The sequence below is a fragment of the Durio zibethinus genome, chromosome 2 (assembly GCF_047325235.1).
Source record: "Durio zibethinus cultivar Kanyao isolate XHJ-2024 chromosome 2, ASM4732523v1, whole genome shotgun sequence".
NCBI lineage: Eukaryota > Viridiplantae > Streptophyta > Magnoliopsida > Malvales > Malvaceae > Durio > Durio zibethinus.
Genome location: NC_143163.1, coordinates 40,107,439 through 40,120,016, shown reverse-complemented (window position 1 = coordinate 40,120,016; position 12,578 = coordinate 40,107,439). Strand labels below are relative to the sequence as shown.

At 29.5% G+C, this 12,578-nt stretch overlaps 1 pseudogene; it reads right to left on the bottom strand.

Annotated features, from left to right (window-relative positions):
• Positions 1–811: 811 nt before the first annotated feature.
• On the bottom strand, positions 812–9,044 carry LOC111304184 (AP-4 complex subunit epsilon-like; annotated as a pseudogene).
• Positions 9,045–12,578: the final 3,534 nt, after the last annotated feature.

The following is a 12,578-nucleotide window of genomic DNA, read 5'->3' as shown; positions in this document are numbered from 1 at the left end:
AGCCGACCTATTGCAGATCATTAAAAGCCGGAAATTTTATGTTCCCCGTAAGGCCTTAAAATGCCACCTTATAACTGCAAAAGTAGCATTAGGTCAATCGAGATTAAGATTTTCCCAAATTAAATAATTACCTATCAAACAAATGGCTTCAACCCCATACTTCAACAAATACATTCCTTTGGAAAAGAGAGCAAATATTCATAATGAGAAATACATACCTTCTTAATGGCATTTGTCATGCCCTAGACTCCTTGTGTTTTATTTTTAAGTAGCTCAAGGATGAGGCGATTCTGTTCTTCAGCCTCTAAACAAAATTGGATATAATAAGACTTCTATGACTTACCAATTTCTTATCCATAAACTAGAACAAAGCAAAATCAACAAGGTTGACCATAACGCATAGTTTCAGCCAAACTGCAAACCAAGTCCATAAACCCCAATAACACACAGTTCTACTTCATTTGAAAACTGTCCACAAAATTTTTCATAACTACTTTGATGGCATACCTTGCTTTCTTCATACTTTAAGCACAAAAATGATGGTAAAAACATGAATATGGACTGAAAAAGATAAAAGTGTTATAGTCGCCTACTAAGTAACTTTGTAATAGAGAACTTTCATGAGTTCATTTCTTACCATTCCAGCAGGCCCCTTAAGCACTGGATCTCAGGCTCTCAGCCATCTTTGCTGTTGACAGATTGTGCACCGCATCCATTACCTTACTCCTGCATTCAAACTCCTCGTAAGTTCAAATGAAATAAACAATAACCTTTCCTCAGCACTCTCCAACTGGGACAGATTTATGAACATATTTATGTCTTCAAGAAAAATTACGATGGAAAAAAACAAAAAAAAAAGGCGACCAATTTATTATACTACTATTTATACAGCATTATTATAAAAACAAGAGACTCAAACATCATACGATGCAAAAGCGCGCAAGCGTGCTTGGCAAAATCCTCCTCCTTTGGGCGTATACATGACCCATATAAACCAGACAATTGGAACAGCCACGAAAGGCCCTACCGGCAAATCAATTAAGAGAATACCGGTGTTTGTGCTCTTCTCTACGTAAAATTTAAAGAAAAAAAATACCTCTAGTCTCCAACAACTACAGACCCCTACCAACCTGAATCCTAAACCCCATTCCACGTGGCTGAACCAAATTTATATGTATTCTCTGCTTAGCTGCTCATAATAGCACATAGCTTGCAAGTCTACCTACATATCGACTGCCCAGCTGTATGGAACCGACCAAAATTTGGTACCTCTAAATCCTAGAAATATACTTCATCCAAGTAGATCTTTAAACATGTTTGGATTCTGACTCGATGGAGTCACACCCATCCGCCTAACCAGTGCTTTCTTTTCCAATGAATCTTGAGGGTCGGGACCCTTGCTACTTTGCATTGGTTGCGTGGCTGTAGTACCACAAGGCATGTTTGGCATCGAACGATTTGACAAGCCAGATAAATGATCACCGTCATCTTTATTGTGTATGCCAGTAGGTGTCTCTACGTACAATGCATTACATCAGGTGATTTGGAAGCAGCAGTCGAACCATATCATTTACAGCTGAAACAACGTGAGTTGTGTCAAGACACTCCAATTGTTTAAAATGGATCTACCGAAGGAGCAGTACTTGCAACAGTTGCTTCCCCCAAATCAAGCATGTCCGGGGCTGTTGAAACAGTAGCTGTCTTCTCTGATGCAACTTCCATAGTAGACTTTGGCACATGAGACTTCAACACCGTGTGGCTGCTTGCCTTTGAAATCTTATGACCAGTAGCTGGCCTCTTTTCCATTTTTGATGAACCTCCAAACAGTGAAGCAGCAAGTTTCTGCTTTTCTTGAGAAATTTCAACTTGCGGTTTCCTTGAATCATAGGTTTCAAGTGTCCTGGAATTTGCGGTACTTGCCCCGTCAACTTGTGTGATCCCATTAACTGTTTTCTGCGATGTGGAATTTGAGGTAGATGTTGCAGGAGAGTATGTTGGTCTACCCCACTTCTTTTGGACTCCATCTACTCGCAGCTTGAGCTCTGACGACCCGGCATCTGATGACATGGATGGCAAAGGCGTCTGTTAGCTCTCCCTAGGATATATTGGCTCAGGAACTGGGACAAGTTCAGCTGAAACAACTGATACCGGAGGAATCCTAGATAGCACTGTTGGTACTGGAAGCTCATATGCCTCAAACCTGAGACTCTGATGAAGCTTCATGGTGGCCTTGGTTCCTAAAGTTGCATATATTTAACATTCCAGAGCTTTGACTCTCAGGAATATAGGGCTGAGCACCTTTTTCTATCGACTCTTGCATATAACAATTAAGGAATGAAAGACCTTTATTAACCTGCAAGGAGAACTAATAATGATTGTTCTCTCGCATTAAAAGATATAGTATAAATTAACAAACAATGTTCCACCATGGTGAGGTTGACAGAACACAGAAGGACTAATAGGACAAATAGCCAACATACGCATTAATTGCTAATGATCTTAACCTGTAAAACAAATGGACCCAGGCTTCTGTAGAAAGCTAGGGATTTAGACGTCAATTAATGAACCTAGCACAGATAATGTGTCATAATCTTGTGAAGCTCCCAAAAACTTTCACCACAGCATATACAGATAAATTGACTTACATGTCAAATGGTTAAGATAATTATATGAACTCCCAAAGCAAAGAAAATTTAACAAAACTTAAGTGGATCAGTTCTGTCACAAAAATAGTACATTTTCAAAATGGAAGTAATTTTAAAGCCAACCTACTTGTAAAAACATTATCTCACTCGTAGAAGAGCCAACACCAATGCAGTGCCTTTTCTGAAATGAACAACTATTGGAAATGTTCAACAAGAAAATCCAACATCCTTGTAAATCAATCCCATGCAGGATAACACAACAGATAAAGGAGGTGATGTCATTAGTCTTTCTTTGTAGCAAAATTTACAATCAAAAGAAGTACCACCTCATATTGGAGAAGCGAGGAGGGATAATGCTTAATTGATAAACTAAATGAAGTGCAGATATCAAAATGGAACGGATCGGTTTAAGTCATAGAATTTTTATCAAACTGAGTTTTAGGTCACGGAAGCTTCAATATGTAACTAACCAAAGAGGATGCAATCAACTTTTAAGGATAAAAGTTTCATACAAATATGACTTTCAGAGAATTTGGGGCTCAAACTAGAAAGGCACATAAGTTAAAAACAAGATATCAGGGAAATTGAATCAGGTGACATCAGAGATATCACACAAAATGAGAACCTGTACATTCAAAACCATATTAAACGTGGAATGCAATTAAAAAGCACCTCAATATCTTCACAACTTGCATCCGACGGAATAATACGCTCAACAGCATTTGCATCAAGACCAATTACTTCTTGCAGTTCATAGGCACGTTGCTGCAAATCTGTTGAGTGAGAGGCCAATAATTCTTCCATTAAAGCTTGACACTGCAAGAGAGGAAAGAGATATCAGTCCACAAACATTGTATGTTCAGGCATCTATAACAGGGCCTTTCATCAAAATAAATATAGCTTTTAGCAGAGTTAGAACCATTAAAAAGAAATTCCCATTTCAAATATTAATTATGTCACTAGCAGTTCCATCATTATCCATTTACCAGACATTTGCACCCATCCCTACCCTACCTATGTACTGCACAATTGGCATCACTAACCGCTGATCTCCACCTTGTAATTCTTATTCCTAAATAAAAGGCATTAAAAGCTTGTTGCTGCGGACAATGTTCTCACTCCCTTGCCCAACCTGGTGCCAGAATACTCATTACCCTACCATACTTAATTTTGACCACTTGAGGAATCTGCAAAGCGGATCGTATTGACACATTTCTCTATAATCAAATCTTTTGCTTTGAGAACCATAACCTCATTTCACATCAATCATTATCTCAACATCAGAACGACCTAGTAAATGGTGCCTTAATTATAACTTCTACTTTCTTCCTTTCTAGTAAAATGTAACCCAGAGAGAGAAATTAGAAGTTTTAAACAACAAAACCTCTTCTCTGAACTATGGCTTCTGCTAAGGGAAAGAAGTTCACTAATAATTCAATGAGATAATGCAAACACAAACTTCCAATCTGACACCACCTAAGCCAAACCATATGAACAGATAATATGTCTTATTTTTTGTTGTAACCAGGTCAAACTTTTCTTAATCTCTATATTTTTCTTATTCCATGTCATTTTTAGATTTATTTTCTTCATTGCCATATCGTATGAAAAGAAAATGTGTCTTATATTTGGTTGTAACCAGCGTCAAAATTTCATTATTTTCTATATTTTTCTTATTCCAAGTCATTTCTCTCCCAAGAAATGGAGTTCCAAGCAGTCTATACATGTGTAATATATTTTAGTTCATTGGATACACTTCAACCTAGTAAGACAACTTACTCTTAATTCCTTTAAAAGTCCTTGCTAGCTACCGTTGAGAGAATTACAGCACTAAAATTTTTTGTTTTTAGGCAACCAAACAACCCAAAGCCAAGCTTTTCCTTAGTTGAAAACTATAATCTTATTACCAAACTTAACAAATCTAAGATCTAGCTTCAAAGCATGTTGATCAGCACAAATGAGATGCGTGAAAAGTAAACACAGCTACTTTAATTTATTTTCAGAATGTTGGCTAAAATTATGCAATCTAACACAAAATTAACAATGATGCAAATATTGAACCACATCAATAACAGAAATGACCATGCATTCGAATATAATTAATTTGTCCTCAAGTGCTTGGAAACCAACCTCACGCAGCATATCTACTTTCCTCCCGGCCTCTACTTCAAATGCATATATTTTCAGGAGAGCTGTAACTGCATATGCCTTCAAAAATAAGAGAGAGATCAACACATTTGCAGATGTTGAGTGGAAAATATAATATTATAACATGATATTTTCAGATAACTATGAGAATTTTCAACATACAAACATCTTGTTTAACTGCATCAAGAAGTTGAAATAACTGGTTTTAGCATCATTAATTCATATTAGTTGATACCTTAACAGTCTCATCATTAGAATATGCCTCTGCCACATCACATAACTTCCCAGTAATGTAGGAAGCAGAGAACTTTCCATCAGCTGCTCCATATTCCCCCAAGACCCAACAAATTACCTGCAATCAGAACTCAAAATCAAGATTTTAGTACTGCAAACATGCAAGGAACAAAAGTTAGAAAGGATACTTGATACAATGGAACATACTTGAAGAAAAACAGATGGCAACTTTGGTTCACCAAGAATGTGAAAGTATGACTCCACCTGCCCCGAAAAAAAATAATCATTCCAACTTAAGAATATGAAAAACAAAAAGAAAGGACCATAAAAAAGAGTAAAACTAAAATACAGAAGGGTGAAGATGCACAAAAAAAAGTCGCTTTTGAAGGATAGCTGTGAAGCATACACAAAAAACGGTAAAAACACATCAATCATCAATCAGATAAAGAATAATGGATGTGTATTGTACAGAGTAGTATATTTCTGACTTCAGCCCTATGGCAGAATATTTCACACATGAGACTATAAATGCACCATAACATTTTACAATTTGAATTCGCACTGAACATCCAAAACATATGTTCAGCTAATTAATATTTGCGATAGATTTCCACTTCCAAACTTAGCTTCCAGTCAAATTGCCCTCTGATCAAATTCAACCCAATTGCTGCATCCTTTCTCAAGATCTAGACTTAAAGCTCCAATATTTTTCTATACAATTATCAAAGTCCACATAATGTGCCAACTGATTGTTAAATCCCAATTTACTCATAGGTTCATAAAACTCATTGCCATGGCATATCTCATTAAAGCTAGACCTGTTACACAAGCCTTTGTATTATCTCATACGCATCATTTACCCACTAAACATTTTGATTTCAGCTAGTCTCACTTTTGAACAGTAAAAAAGTAACAGATTTTCTTTGGCTACACTTGACTTCCAAATTTATTGAAGTAGGTGCATTAATTCTCGTTTGTTAAAAAGTGACTGCAGGTTTCGATAAGAAATTCATATTCATGTCATTAACAAAATAGACAAGGCACAAGTATTAAAAATCTGAGGTTTCAAGCTTTCAAGAGTGGTTTTCTTTTTTCAGACTCAAACTGAAATGACATTAATAAAGATATCGATAAAGAAGGTCAAAGAAGATGCACAACGTTAAATATTTAGTTAATTCATTAGATGCATGCATTTGACATACAGCAACACTATATGGGCTGTACACGCACGTGCAAAAAGCAATCATCAAAATAACTTCCAGCAGATGATCTCAGTTGACTATCTGCAGTATCATCATCCTCTCCAAATCCCTCGGCAATCAACCGCATCAAATTATGTGCTACCTTAATATTCACCAGATCTCCCGCATTCTCAAACACTTTATTCATGGTCTGCGGAGTCAAATTATCAGGAATCGCTAGCATTCTAAGCTAGGAAACTTAATTGGCCAGTGGAAGGCAAAATTTTACCTGGATGAACCACTGATTGCTAGGTGCAAATTGCTCTGCAAGTTCAACACATCGAGATGGGATTTCAGTTTTATGATGATCATCATTAATGCTAATCATGTAATCAATCATGCGATCAACAATAACCTCCACATTTGTAGACTTGGTCATTTTGTACCGTAGTTTAAAGGTTTTTCTCTTCCAAGTGTCATCTGGGTCCTGTGTCATGCAGTCATGTAAATAATTGTAATGGACGAACGACAATTGCATGGCATAGACGCACAAGGAATTTACACTAAACACAACTGTTCTGCTATAACATACATAACCGCATCATTTAACAGAACCAGGTAACCTTAAACCAGACCATATAGCACAAGCACTTACAAAATAGATAAATATATCTCAGCCTCTATAAGTTTAATCATATTAAAGTATCCCGATGTTAGTAAATAACATAAAAAGTAAAAAAAATGAAATGAAGACTAGCTACCATGTCCAGAATTTAAAGTAAAAAAACTTTTTACCTCTAAGCAATCAATCACAGCCAGTTGATGTTGCTCAGCAATCTCTGGATTTATCTTTATCAATCGGCCAAGAGCATCAATGCCCATGCATTTTAGGTTATGACTGTCACTATGCCAACAAAAACAGGAGCTGGCATGATTCACCAAATATGGCAAAAAAACTCATAATGCTCCTCAACTATAAGGACTCTGAACTTCCACAAAGCAGGCAAAGGAGGTACACCTTTAAAAATCTTCATCTAACATCGGCTGCAGACTCTAATAACTTGGGATTGGGAAATGTAGACGAAACACAGCATATGCACTCATAAAGTACAGCATTTCCTATATTACTTGATGAATCACATTTTCTGAATATGTCTCCCACTACAGTATACATGTTTTCACGTGCTTGTTTGTCACTACTTCCAAGCAAAACCATAATTTTCAGCAATTTGATCACCCATATGCAACTATGATTGTCATATGTCCTACATTTTCAATTGGAAAATTATTAAGCTACTAAAATCTCAAGTTAAACCTAAAATAGACATTACCTGAATAAATGGAGCTGGCATCTGATGGTAATCATAAGCCTTTGGTAGTCTGCGTTCAGCTACTTGTTTAAGAATGCTTACAAAGCTGAGGACCAAATCTTCCTAAGAATTAACATCTATAGTTATAAGGTCAAGAAGTGGACAAAGGGTTGCACCCATAACTCCAGGATCATTATCACAAAGCCTCTGAAACAAAGATAAGCCATTTTTTAAGTAGATAAATCAGACAGTCTATCAAGAATAATATATTGACAAACATTAACTATCAAATATATCAAGATTAAATTTGTCATTTTAGAATATTTCAACTTCTCAAGGCAATTATTTTAAAATGGAAACCTTAATAAAATTGAAAATGGTAATAAAACATATTGAGAACTTACAGAATATCATTTTCTTTAAAATAACAGTCTCTCTATTTCCCTTTTTTTCTTCCCTTAATAGAGTTCATTCTATGATAGCAGGTATTTGAGAATTTCAGGTTTTAGTTGTGAACCATGTGTGAGTAAATTCTACCCAACAAGAGTTTAGCAGTTGGTTCATGAACTTGAAATTCCTCTTACTTACTGATAAATTTGAAACTATCACATAAGACACACCTAGTCATGCTAGTTTGTATGCAAATGGTGGAAAATGATCATTCGGAAAACTAACTGAAATATGAAGAAGAAAGGCAGCAAAGTTTGCCATATGTAGTATCCATATCAGCACATAACCCACATGCACGCACAGAAACAAGATGCTTTTCCGGTAGGTTAAATACACATAGACATAGTGGCATGCTGGTTAAATTAAAATGCATCAACATATTCGTTTGGAATGGTAGAATTAGATTAAAACCTAGAAATAAAATGAGCAAAATGGGAAGAGCTACCTTGCAAAAATTGGAAACAAGATGAGAGACAGCTATGATCTTTATTTTCTCATAAAATAATTGTTTCTTTTCTATAAGTTTATATGAATTAAAATAATACTAATTTAATAATATTTCAAAAATTAATACGTAACAGATTTAAAAAATAAAATGTGTTTGTTGAACCAATTCAAATAGTTAAGACTATTAAAACAATGATTTATTTCAAATCATTATAACATTTTGTTTAGTCATAAAACAATTATTTTAGTTAATAAAAACTTATTTACAATAAAATATTAATTTATTAACATTCAAAAAGCCAATAAGCAAGATATATGAAAAAATAAATCTGTTTATTGAACATGTTCAACTAAATATGAATATTTAAATAATTATTTATTTAAATTTATTTTGACCTTTTCTTTTATCATAAAACAATTGTTTCAATTCATAAAAAAATTTTTGAAATAAAATAATACTAATTTTTTAATATTTCAAAATTTATTTAGAAAGATATTTAAAAATTAAAGCTCCTAAACAATTGTTTCAATTCATACAAACTTATTCGAAATAAAATAATACTAATTTTTTAATATTTCACAAATTATTTAGAAAAAAATTTAAAAATTAAGCTCATGTTCGAACCCATTCAAATAGTTATAACTATTTGAATAATTATCAATCTTAAATCATTACGATTTTTTTTTGTCAAAAAATAATTATTTCTGATCATACAAGCTTATTCGAACAAAAAGTAATACTAATTTAATTATATTTCAAAAATTAATAAGAGATTTTAAAAAATAAATGTGTTTCCCTAATTAGTCCAAATAGTTAAGACTATTAGAATATTTATCTATTTCAAATCATTTCGACTTTTTGTTTAGTCATAAATAATCATTTCAGTATATACAAGCTTATTCGAAATAAAATAATACTAATTTATTAACATTCAAAAAATTAATAAGCATAAGATTTGAAAAATAAATCTGTATACTAAATAAGTTCAAATAGTTATGATTATTTGAATAATTATCTATTTAAAATCATTATTAACTTTTACTTTGTCATAAAATTTTTGTTTTAGTTCATAAAAGTTTATCCAAAATAAAATATTACTACTTTATTAATATTTAAAAATTAATAAATAAGATATTTAAAAAATAAATCAGTTTACCAAACCAATTCAAATAATTATTGTCATTTCAACAATTATCTATTTCAAATCATTATTACATTTCGTTTTGTCATAAAACAATTGTTTTTAATATACAAGCTTATTTGAAATTAAATCATTTTTTTCTTTCATTTTATCATAAAATAATTGGTCCTCAACGTACAAACTTATTTGAAATAAAATAATATTAATTTATTAATATTTCAAAAATTAGTGAGAGATTTAAAAAATAAATCTATTTACCGAACTAGTTCATATAGTTATGATTATTTGAATAATTATCTATTCCAAATTATTATAACTATTTCTTTTGTCATAAATTAATTATATTTGTTTATAAAAGTTTATTCAGAATAAAATGATACTAATTTGATAATATTCTGAAAATTCATAACTAAGAGATTTAAAACATAAATTCATTTCCCAAATTAATTCAAACAGTTAAGATTATATGAACATTTATCTATTTCAAATCATTATGCTCTTTTGTTTTATTATAAAACAATTATTTCAGCTCATACAAGTTTATTTATAATAAAATAAATTTAATTTATTAATATTTTAAAATTTTATAAAAAATTATATTTACAAAATAATTCTATTTACCAAACTAATTCAAATAATTATAACTATTTGAACAATTATCTATTTCAAAATATTATAACTTTTTGTTTTATCATGAAACAATTGTTTTTGTTCATATAAGTTTGTTTAAAAAAATAATATCAATTTATTAATATTTAAAAAATTATTCAATAAGAGATTTCAAAAGTAAATCTATTTACCAAATCATTTTAAATAGTTTTGACTATTTGAAAAATTATTTATTTCAAATCATTATAACTTTTTATTTTGTCATCAAACAATTGGTTCTTTTCAGACTATTTTATTCCAAATAAAATAATTTAACAATACTCTAAAACTTAATAACCAAGGAAACTAAAAAAATAAATCTAATTGTCAAACCAGTTCAAATAATTAAGACTATATGAACAATCATTAATTTTAAATTGTTACGAACTTTTTTTTTTGTTATAAAATAATTTTTTTTATTCATATAAGCTTATTCGGATTAAAATAATACAAATTTAATATTATTTTAAAAATTAATAAGAGAATTAAAAATTAGATTTTTTTATCGAACTAGTTTAAATTGTTAATACTATTAGAATAATTATCTATTTCAAATCATTTTAACTTTTCGTTTAGTTATAAAATAATTGTTTTAGTTTATACAAGCTTATTCAAAATAAATTAATACTAATTTACTAATATTCACAAAATTAATAAAAAAGAGTTTCAAAAAAATAAATCTATTTATTGAACAAGTTCAAATAGTCATTACTATTTGAACAATTATATATTTAAAATTGTTATAACCTTTTGTTTTGTCATAAAATAATTGTTTTTATTAATACAAGCTCATATGTAATATAATATACTAATTTATTAATATTTCTAAAATTAATAAATAAGAGATTTAAAAAATACATTTTTTATTGAATAAAATAATTATGGTCATTTTAACAATTATCTATTTCAAATTGCTATTACTTTTTGTTTTGTTATAAAACAATTGTTTTTTATTATACAAGCTTATTTGAAGGAAAATAATATTAATTTATTAGTATTTCAAAAATTAATAAGTGAGATATTTAAAAAATAAATCTATTTACTGAACGAGTTTGAATAGTTATGATTATTTGAACAATTATCAATCCCAAATTATTATAATCTTTGTTTTGTCATAAAATAATTATTTCTAATCATAGAAGCTTATTCAGTTAAAAATAATACTAATTTCATAATATTTCAAAAATTAATAAGTTAGAGACTTAAAAAATAAATGTGTTTGTTAAACCAATGCAATTAGTTAAAATAATTAAAACTATTAGAATAATTATCTATTTAAAAATGTTTTAATCTTTTGTTTACTCATAAAATATTTGTTTAATATCATATAGGTTTATTTGAAATAAATTAATTATAATATATTAACATTCAAAAAAATTATAAGCAAGAGATTTGAAAATATAAATATATTTACTGAACAAGTTCAAATAGTTATGACTATTTGAACAATTTTTTATTTAAAATCGTTATGACTTTTTTTTTAACATAAAATAATTCTTTCAATTCATAAAAGCTTATTCAAAATAAAATAACACTAATTTATTAATATTTCAAAAATTAATAAACAAGAGATTTTGAAAAAATAAATCTATTTTCTGAACAAATTTAAATACTTTGACTACTTGAACAATTGTATATTTAAAATCGTTATGACCTTATGTCTTGTAATAAAAAAATTATTTTAATTCATACAAGCTTATTTAAAATTAAATAATAAAAATTTATTAAAATTTCATAAATTAATAGGTAAGTAATTTAAAAAGTAAATTTCTTTACCGAATCAGTTTAATAATTCTAGCCATTTCAACACTTATCTATTTCAAATCATTATGAATTTTGTTTTGTCATAAAATAATTGTTTTTCATCATACAAGCCTATTTAGAATAAAATAATACTAATTTTTTAATATTACAAAAATTAATAAGTAGGAGATTTAAAAAATAAATTTGTTTATCAAACCAGTTTCTATTTGAATAATTATTTATTTCAAATCGATATAACATTTCGTTCTATTATAAAACAATTTTTTCAATTCAACAAACTTATTTGAAATAAAATTATACAAATTTAATAATATTCCTAAAATTAATAACTAATAGATTTAAAAAATAAATTTATATACCGAAATAGTTCAAACAGTTAGGACTATATGAACAATTATCTATTTTAAATCATTATGACCATTTGTTTTATCATAAAACAATCATTTCAGTTTATACAAGCTTATTCGAAATAAAATAATATAAATTTATTAATATGTTAAAAATTAATAAGTGATTTAAAAAGTGAATCTATTTATCAAATCATTTCAAATAATTATGGTCATTCTAACAATTATTTATTTCAAATTATTATTACCTTTTATTCAATCT